Genomic DNA, 10,206 nt, shown 5'->3' with positions numbered 1-10,206 from the left:
GTTTCTGTGATCCAACCTGTCACAGGAAGCAGGAGGGATAGCTCAGTGGTTTGAGCATTGGCCTGCTAAACCTAGGGTTGTGAGCTCAATCCTTGAGGGGGCCATATAGGGATTTGGGGATTTAAAAAAAACTTTAACAGCATTTTGGGCTGTATAAGTAGGGGCATTGCCAGCAGATGGAGGGATGTGATCATTCCCCTCTATTCGACATTGGTGAAGCCTCATCTGGAGTACTGTGTCCAGTTTTGGGCCCCACACTACAAGGAGGATGTGGAAAAATTGGAAAGAGTCCAGCGGAGGGCAACAAAAATGATTAGGGGGCTGGAGCACATGACTTAGGAGGAGAGGCTGAGGGAACTGGGATTGTTTAGTCTGCAGAAGAGAAGAATGAGGGGGGATTTGATAGCTGCTTTCAACTACCTGAAAGGGGGTTCCAAAGAGGATGGATCTAGACTGTTCTCAGTGGTAGCAGATGACAGAACAAGGAGTAATGGTCTCAAGTTGCAGTGAGGGAGGTTTAGGTTGGATATTAGGAAAAAAATTTTTGCTAGGAGGGTGGTGAGGCACTGGAATGGGGTTACCTAGGGAGGTGGCAGAATCTCCTTCCTTAGAGATTTTTAAGGTCAGGCTTGACAAAGCCCTGGCTGGGATGATTTAGTTGGGAATTGGTCCTGCTTTGAGCAGGGGGTTGGACTAGATGACTTCCTGAGGTCCCTTCCAACCCTGATATTCTATGATTCTTCCCCAGGCTATGAAATAGCAGCCACCACTCTATAGCTGGTACTAAACCCTCAGGGTTGAGCCACTGGCTGCTGCAATCCATTCTCTGGAAGGATTTGACTAGTGGATATGCAGAGTCATGGATCCTCTGGAACTGGGCCTGTCCTGACACTACCAAGATCCCTCAGCATGCTGTGCAGAGCACAGCTCCATGGTGCACAGGGGTTGCCAACCTTCCCCCCATCCCCTTAAGCGTCACACATTTTGCTCCCTCTAAAGCAATAAAACTGGCTACATTCAGGGAGAGAGGGCAATGTTTTGTCTCAGGCTAGGTCTACACTACAGCGGGGTTCCGACCTAAGATACGCAACTTCAGCTACGTGAATACCGTAGCTGAAGTTGCGTATTTTAGGTCGGCTTACCTGGCGGTGAGGATGGGGGAAAGTCGACCGCTGCCGCCGACTCCGCTGCCGCCTCTTGCCGAGGTGGATTTCCGGAGTCGACGGCAGAGCGATCAGGGATCGATTTTACCGCGTCCTCATGAGACGCGGTAAGTCGATCCCCGATAGACCGATTGCTACCCGCCGGATCGGCGGGTAGTGAAGACATAGCCTCAGAAGGAATCGTGCACCTAGATAAAGAGGGAATAAAAGGACCCATCTCTGTTAGTGGATCATATGGTACAGCCTCACAGGTACTGATGAACTAAAATGGAAACTCATTTCAAACCATGTTTTCCATGGCCATGCAGGGGCTACGTCAGTGCTCTCAATCTTCCTTAAGACTGGGAGGGAAAGTACTTTCCCTCCAGCATCTGCATAGGCCCCTTTTACAAAGCTGGTTTACTTTGACTAAATAGCCTGGGGCCAGGATTTGGCCCTGGGTGAGTTTTAAAAACTCAGCAGCCCTGGCCAAATTTTTTCTACTGAAGTCAATGGGAGTCACCCTTCTTTATTACTTGCTATAGACTAGTCAGAGAGATACCACATTATCCAGATCAAAGACTTATTTCCCTAATCTGTTTCATGGCACTTAGTTTTTTCATCAACTTAATTAAGTGCTTTTGTTAGAGTTGAGCATATTTCTCTGATGCTTTGTAGTCAAAAGTTGTTCGAAACGTGGCACAAAAGCTGTTAGCATTAATGCAGATCTTCTACATGCAGCTATACTGTGTGTGTATGCACATACAAAAACAATGGGGAGTCCGGTGGCACTTTAAAGACTAACAGATTTATTTGGGCATAATCTTTCATGGGTAAAAAACGCCCACTTTTTCAGATACACGGAAGCTTATGCCCAAATAAATCTGTTAGTCTTTAAGGTGTCACCGGACTCCACGTTGTTTTTGTGGATACAGACTAACACGGCTACCCCTCTGATGTATGTATATAAGCATTTATAAGGAACATACAGAAGGAAACACATGCATGCTGTTTGCTGATGATAGTCTATGCCAGTGGTGGGCAACCTGCGGCCTGTCAGGGTAATCCACTGGCAGGCCACCAGACAGTTTGTTTACATTTGTGAGATCATGATCTACCGGTTGGTGACCGCTGCTGTAAACAGTCAAACAGCAAGACGGAAAAGACGACAGAAAAATCTTCATATCCACACACACAGGTGAAAGAAAACAGCATGATCCATCTTTCCTACCAGACTCCTTCTGCTCAACTGAATAGAACTTTATGAGTGGGAGCTTAACTATAAAAGTGAGGGGCAAACACCCCAAGTTCTCTCTCTCCCTGTCCATTTCTCTTTGCATCTAAGATGACAAAAGAAACAGCCATTGGCTTTTGGAGGAGGTCTGAACATTTTGGTCAGTAATTATGTTGAAGGATGTGGTAAGGATGTTACCTTGATTTAAGTATAGTTTGTTAAGTTAGGCACTAGGAAGTGTTATTTTTCTTGTAACCATTTCTGACTTTTATGCCTCATTATTTGTATGTACTTAAAATCCTATCTCTTATTAATAAACTTGTTTTATTGTTTGATCCAATGCAGTGTTTTAAATTATTATCTGGGTAACTCCATTTAAGGTGGCAACTTGTTGTGTATTATTCCCTCAAAGGGACAATGGCGCTAATATCTTTGGACTGTCCAGAAGAGGGCTGGGCAGTACAGAACTTATGTTTGTGGGGGGAATCTGAGACTGGGAGTGTGTTGGGATCACCCTGCAGAAGTAATCAAGGGTGGTAAAAGCCAGAGTAACCCATGTGTGAGGGGCAGGCTACAATTACACACAGATACTCAGAGATGCGACTTGAAGACTGGCAGACTATTTGTAAGTGGCCCAGGTAGAGCTACTGCAGCAAGGCATTGTAAGGCACCCAAGCTTGCAGCGCAGGAGTGACACAGCCACTCACTGGTCTGGATTGCACCCCAAAGGTTACAGTGGCTTCTCCCCTCCCCCCACATCAGATGCTGTAAAGCTTTCCTCTAGGGTGGCTCCTGCTCTGTCTGGGTTGCAGCTTTTTATCACAGCTGTTAACCAGCCATTGAGTCCCATCTGTGGGTGGGGTAATTGCTCTCTTCATTACCCATTTAGTGTCTGCTGCCGTGTAGGGTCTATACAGCCCATCACAGGGCTGAATTACTGCTGCCTTCCATTGGTGTTCTAGAGTAGGGACATGGAGCGCCAAGTGCATCTGCGTAGGAAGCAATTATAATTTGGCTTCCACATGCTGGTGAGGTCAGATAGTGCTCCCCACAGTGTTCGTTGTGTGACATCATCAGGTGTCATTGTGTACTCTGTCAAGAGCCAGGAGGGTTATACTTGGAGATTGGTCACTAGGCTTTTGCCAGCTCACAGGATTTTATCATTTGACTCACTATTTGATATACTTCCTAAAGCTGCAACTCCTGCAATCACTCGGCTATGTGAGATGTTCAGTTTATAAAAAAAAAAAACAACCCACAATATTTCCAACCCTCACAGTTGGGGAGAAAAGCTTGGAAACTTGACCTGCATGAGCCCTAATGGGCCAGAAACCAAAATGAAGCCCACATTTGTTACTTTTTAAGAAGTCTTGTGATTTTTAAGCCCATTTCATGTTTTTGGACCTTACTCATGATTTTTCCACACCTGGGGTTGGCACTACTGATAGGGAAGTCCACTCACAGTAAGTGCTGCTCTCTCAGGGATTTTCTCCATCAACTACTAACTGGTTTGTGATCTCAACCTTTAGCTAGAGTTTCTCAAACATGTGGATTTAATTAAAATGCCTGACTGCTTGTGAGTCAGTCTCCCTCCACAAACAGTACTTACGCTTTGTACAGGCCACACTCCACTCCCTTTCCCAGCGTTTAGCTTAATAAAGAATAAGACACCAAAGATCAGCTCACAGCTTCTCCAAGCAGATTTACTGCTTCCAGAGTTCCCCCTCAAAAACTGCCCAGCCCTCATCCCAGAGGGCCACTCCTGCCTCCCAGTTGAGATCAAGAGTCACCTGCTTCAGTGTGTCAGCAGGACTCACTCAACCCTGTCCCAGCAGGATCAGCATCTGCTAACTGGGTGGGATTTTCCATAGAAACATTGCCAACCTGTAACAGCTCTGAAAAATTTCATTTTGAGTCAGATTGTAGACTGGTCCTCCAGGGCTGCACAGCAGCTTAAAGGGAAAGCAACACACTTTACCATGTAGCCTCTCTGCACATCCACTTCAGGTGTGCTGGGGAATGCCACATATGTATACCCTCTGCTCCCCCTCCATGCAGGTGAGAAGAGAGTAGTCAGAAAGAAAGGGCTGGATTGAGCCTTAGCACCACATCCCATAATGCACTGCTAGTATAGCTAAACTCAAATGAAGAAGCAGTAAACTGCTACTAGTTAGGAGTCAGGGCCAGGAGCAGATTATTTCCCCCAGAAATAAGGGAGGAGCAGGGAAGAAACTGACTACCTGAGTCACACTTCCTTTCCGCTCCTGGGATGGTACAGCTATATGCCACCCCATCACAGGGGCCCACTCACCACTAGGGGGTCCTCCTCCTGGCCACTCTGGGGATTAGCTCCTTCCAGGTCTGAGGCTCTTCTGCTGCTTGCTGCACAGCCTGTTGCCACATTCTCCCCCATCCAGGCACTGCAGCCTCCTCTTCATAACTTGGCCCTCTGGCCAGGTCACTATCCATGTTTCTCCTCTCCAGGGTACCAAAATGTATCCTGACAAATGGGCTTAGGCTGTCTTCCCATTCACTGCCCAACCAATAGGGGAACCCAGGCCTACCCCTATTCCAGGTTCCAGCTCAGGGGCCCCATAATCAGCAGCCAAGTTTTGCACTAACCTATTCCTTACTGCTTTTCCCCTGAGCCATTCCTACCTTTCTGGTTTCCTCCCCTATACAGACTCCCAGTTTGCCAGACCAGCCTCCCCCTCCCAGGGAATGACTGTGTCTACCCTTTATAGTCCTAAACACCCACACCCAGGGAGTGACCGAAAACTACTTCCCTGAACCCCTCCCCCTCCGCTTTTGGGCTCTATACAGGCCCCTCCTGTTCCTGTGCAGCTGAGCCTCATCTAATCAATCCCTGCTCCCTGGCTCCTTCTCCAGGTGCAGCCTAGGGAGTTAATTGGCCTATCTAGCCACCTTAACCCTTTTGTGTGAGGTGTCCATTCCATCACATACTTCTTATACAGAGCTAGGTTCACAGGCACAATATAGCAGGTACAGGCATTTGAATTGCATTACAAAATAAGAACTTATGCTATATACTATGTTTTTTCTGCAGTCCTTACTCAGGCAAGGCTCTCATTAATATCAATGGGAGTTAGCCTGAGAAAGGCTGCAAGGTTTGACCAATAAACATTATCTCAAAATAACACGCTTCACCATGGAAACAATTGCTCATGGTAACTCAGCTCCTTTCAAGATATTGGCAGAAATTGCACAAGATCCTTTAGTGAGTGTGCGTCATTGTTGCATATAGTGTTTAAGGGCTCAATTATGTGCTCAGTTACAGTGGTGTAACACCACTTGGTTGTAAGTGAAGGCAGGATTGAGCCCTTAATGGCAAGTCGAACTGAAAAAGAGTGGGCCCTCAGGAATATATTATGTGAATAACATACTCAGTGCCAGGATACTGTTCTGCATTATAGAAAGATTCCCCCGAACCTGAGGAATTTGTGTCTATTCTCTCCGTTCTCTCACCAGGCCTTGAGGCATAGCTTTCAGATTTGTCAGTGCATGTATGTGCACATTTGCTGTCTAGAGTCCAAAGTTTTGCTGCTAAATACTGATGTTGATTTCTGTCTTTTTATTTCACAAACTTTCATTCTAGCTCAGTATATTAAAAACTGCTGCTCTTCCTAGCTAAGGTGACCTTATGTGCAGCACATTGCTGCTCTTGAAATATTTTGCTGTGTGTAGCCATCCCAAATTGATCAAAATAAACATGGCCATGCCAGAGGTCATCTTCTCTTCTATGTGATGAGGTATCCTGGTCTCACTAAGGACGCTTTGTGAACTAGCTTCTTTTGATGTTTAAAAGTGATTCTTCCTATCACATCCATCTTGTAACCATTGCCTGAGTGTTTCTGGTGCTCCAAGTCCTACAGCGTGTATCCACCAAGATAGCCAGTTGTCTTCTCTAAAAGACTTGCTGACATGTGGGATGCTCTAAGATATTTGGCCCACTACTCAGGGGTGGATTAACAAATTTGCCGCCCATAGGCAGTCAAAAAATTGCCGCCCCCCGGCCAGCTCACCTCCGCTCCCCCGTGGCAAGCCGGGGAGGGAGGGGGGAAAAGGCAAGTTGTGGCGTGCTTGGGGGATGGCGGCAGTGGAGCAGGGGTGAGCTGGGGCAGGGAGTGGTTCCCTGCCCCCCCTCCAAGAGTTACTCCCCGTGCCCGCCGGCCCCAGCTCACTTCCGCTATCCCCTGAATGCGCCGCTACTCGCTTCTCCTCCCTCCCTCCCAGCGCTTTCGCGCGGCAAGCCTGGGAGGGAGGGGGGAGAAGGGGAGTTGCGGTGCACTCGGGGGATGGCGGCGGCAGTGGAGCAGAGGTGAGCTGGGGCGGGCTGGGGAGCGGTTCCCGGCCCCCCGTTACTCCCCGCGCCCGTGGGCCCTAGCTCACCTCTGCTCCACCTCCTCTGAGCGCGCTGCAACTTGCTTCTCCCTCCCTCCCAGCGCGGCAAGCCTGGGAAGGAGGTGGAAGGAGGGAAGCGCGGCGCGCCTGGGGAAGAGGCAGGCTGGGGATTTGGGGAAGGGGCGGAGTTGGGGAGGGGGCAAGAGCAAATTTGCTGCCCCGGCAAATTTGCCGCCCTAGGCCTAGGCCTTGTTGGCCTAGGCGATAATACACCGCTGCCACTACTACTACTACTATCTCCACCTCGAAAAATAGCCGAAAATACTAGTCTCTTGTCATAGTGCACTAGATCACTTGAGGCTCTCTTCACATTTTCAAGGTGGGAAACAGACACAAGCTGTTATGTGCAGTGCTCTTTCCTCCATCCAGCAGGGAAAGTCAGACTCAACAGTGCTCATTTTCCATCCAAAAAGGCAGGATCACTCAGGCAGCCAACCAAGTATTATATCATATGCTTCCATATTAGTATCCATCTGTAGTAGGTTTGGGCCGAGGTTCGGCCCTCAGCGGGGCTGTGGGGTGTCCCACTGCCTCGCTCTGGTCCGGTGGCAGTCTGGGACAACAGGCACACAGTTAGGGGCTCAGGCCCATAAGCAGGGGCTGAGTCAAGAGGTCCGAAACCCGGGCCCTTAAGCAAGGGCTGAGGCAAAGTCTATAGCAGCCCAGGCCCTAGGTCAGGGCGGGGCAGCAAGCAACTAGTCTGTCAGAGGCCCAGGCCCTTAAGCAGGGGCTGGGTCAGTTGTGATAGCCCAGGCCCTAGGTCAGGGCGGGGCAGCAAACAAATAGTCAATCAGGTACCCAGCCTCTCTAGGCCGGGGGAAACAGGGGGAGTCTGCCACCCAAGGAGTGGGTGGCAGGGGGGACGCAGGCCTTCCCACTCCACTGCGTCCCAGTCCGGGGCCCTAGCAGCAATGGAAATTCGCTGCTGTCAGTGGGGATCCTGGCCGCAACACACTGACATTGGCTCTGGCAGTGCAGCAGCCAGACTGGGGTCGGCTACCCCTGGGCTACTTCCACACTCCCCCTCGTATGGTACCTGGGCCGTCTTAGTGTCGTCGGTGCTCTCCACCAGCATTGGCTCCTCTGGGTAGGTAGCGAAGGGCAGGCTCGGCTCCTCCTCGGGGTAGCTGGCACGGGGCAGGCTTGGCCAGTCCTCCTCGGGGTAGCTGGCACGGGGCAGGCTTGGCCAGTCCTCCTCGGGGTACCGGGCGAGAGGTAGGCTCGACCGGCCCGGTAAATCAGCAAGCCGGTCGCAGCCTGCGGCTGTTTCCCAAGCGGGAGCTCGGCCACGGACGTCTGCTCTCTCCGCCGGCCTGGGCTCCACTGAGCTCTGCAGGCGGGCTTTTATACTTCCGGGTCGGGGCCGTGACCTCGGAAGGGCGGGTGCCGGACCCGGTGGCTCCACCCACGTTGGGATTAGGGGAGGTTCGGCCCTCAGCGGGGCTGTGGGGTGTCCCACGGCCTTGCTACGCACCCCCCCCCTCAAGGCTGGCTCCCGTCCCTCGGGGCCAGACCCGTCTAACTCTCCCATGCGGGACAAGAAGTCCGCGTTCGCGTGGTCCTTACCGGCCCTATGGCGGATGGTATAGGCATAGGGCTGTAACGCCAGGTACCACCGCGTTAATCGCATATTATTGTTCTTCATTCGGGCCAACCACCAAAGCGCGGCATGGTCCGTGACTAGTATGAAGGGGACCCCTAGGATGTAATAACGCAGGGTATCACAGGCCCATTTTACCGCTAGGGCCTCCTTCTCTATTACCGCGTAGTGTCTTTCTCGCGGGAATAATTTTTGGCTGAGATATATAACGGGGTGCTCCTCCCCATCCACCTCCTGAGACAGGACCGCCCCTAGTCCTACCTCTGAGGCGTCGGTCTGGAGGACGAATCCTCGGTCAAAGTCGGGGCTGTACAGGATGGGTTCGCAGCAGAGACAGTCTTTGAGGGCCCGGAAGGCGCTGTCACACTCCGGGGTCCATTCCACCCATCTGGGACTGGTTTTGGTGAGGAGCTCTGTTAAGGGGGCTGCAATGGAGGCAAAATCGGGGATAAACCTCCGGTAATAGCCCGCCAGTCCCAGAAATTGGCGTACATGGCACTTCGTAGTGGGTGGTGGGCATGCTGCTAGGGCTTGAACCTTTCCGAAAAGTGGCTTCACTTGTCCTCCTCCAATCGTGTAGCCTAGGTAGGTGGTCTCCTGCCACCCGGTACGGCATTTCTTTGGGTTGGCGGTTAACCTGGCGGCTCGTAGGGACCTCAGGACAGCCGCTACCCGCTCCAGGTGGCTCTCCCATCGGTCACTATAAATGACTACATCGTCCAGGTACGCGGCCGCGTATTCCCGATGAGGAAGCAGGAGGCGGTCCATGTGCTGCTGGAACGTCGCGGGGGCACCATGGAGACCGAAGGGCATCCGGGTGAATTGGTAGAGGCCCGTGGTGGTGGCGAAAGCAGTTTTCTCCTGTGACATGGGGTCGAGGGGAATCTGCCAATACCCTTTGCTTAGGTCAAGGGTTGTGAGGAAGCGGGCCTTACCTAAACGGTCCAGCAGCTCATCTACCCGAGGCATGGGGTAGGCGTAGAACTTTGAGATGGAATTAACCCAGCGGAAATCGATGCAAAAGCGCTGTGTGCCATCCGGTTTGGGAACCAGGACTACTGGGCTGCGCCACTCGCTTTGGGACGGTTCAATGACGCCCAGCTCTAGCATCGCTCGGACTTCCTCCTCGACGACCTGCTGCATACAATAGGGAAGGGGTCTTGTTGATTCTCGGATCACCACCCCCGGCTCTGTCTGAATGTTATGGTACACGAGGGTCGTGTAGCCCGGCTGGGCAGTGAACGTCCCACGGAACGCCTGCAGGAGGCACCCGGTCTGTTTCCGTTGCTCCACAGTCAAGAACTCTCCGAGCTGCGGTGTGCCGACGTCCTCGGTCGGTGTAACCCGAGGCCCTAACTCGGGCTCTGGTGGACAGGGATTAATCAAGAGGCCTTCCCGTTCCCGCCAGGGTTTCAGGAGGTTGACGTGATACCGCTGGGCTTTTTTCCGGCGGTCGGGCTGGTTGATCTCATAGGTGACCGGCCCAATCTTCCGGATCACCTCATATGGCCCCTGCCACCGCGCCAGTAGTTTGGACTCACTGGAGGGTAAGAGAAGGAGAACCCGGTCGCCAGGCTGGAACTCGTGGACTCGGGCCTCTCGGTTATATGTTTGGGCCTGAGCTTCCTGTGCGGCCTTCAGATTCTCTCGAGCGAGAGTTCCGGCTTGTGCCAGGCGTCCCTGCAGCTGGAGGACATACTAGAGAAGGCCCTGAGTGGGTGACGGGGCTTGTTCCCAGGTCTCTCTCATGAGATCCAGCAGTCCCCTCGGACGATGGCCGTATAACAGCTCGAAGGGAGAGAATTTGG

The sequence above is a fragment of the Terrapene carolina genome, unplaced genomic scaffold (genome assembly GCF_002925995.2).
Source record: "Terrapene carolina triunguis isolate 2854851 unplaced genomic scaffold, T_m_triunguis-2.0 Scaffold211, whole genome shotgun sequence".
NCBI classification, from domain to species: Eukaryota; Metazoa; Chordata; order Testudines; family Emydidae; genus Terrapene; species Terrapene triunguis.
This window is presented reverse-complemented; position numbering follows the sequence as displayed.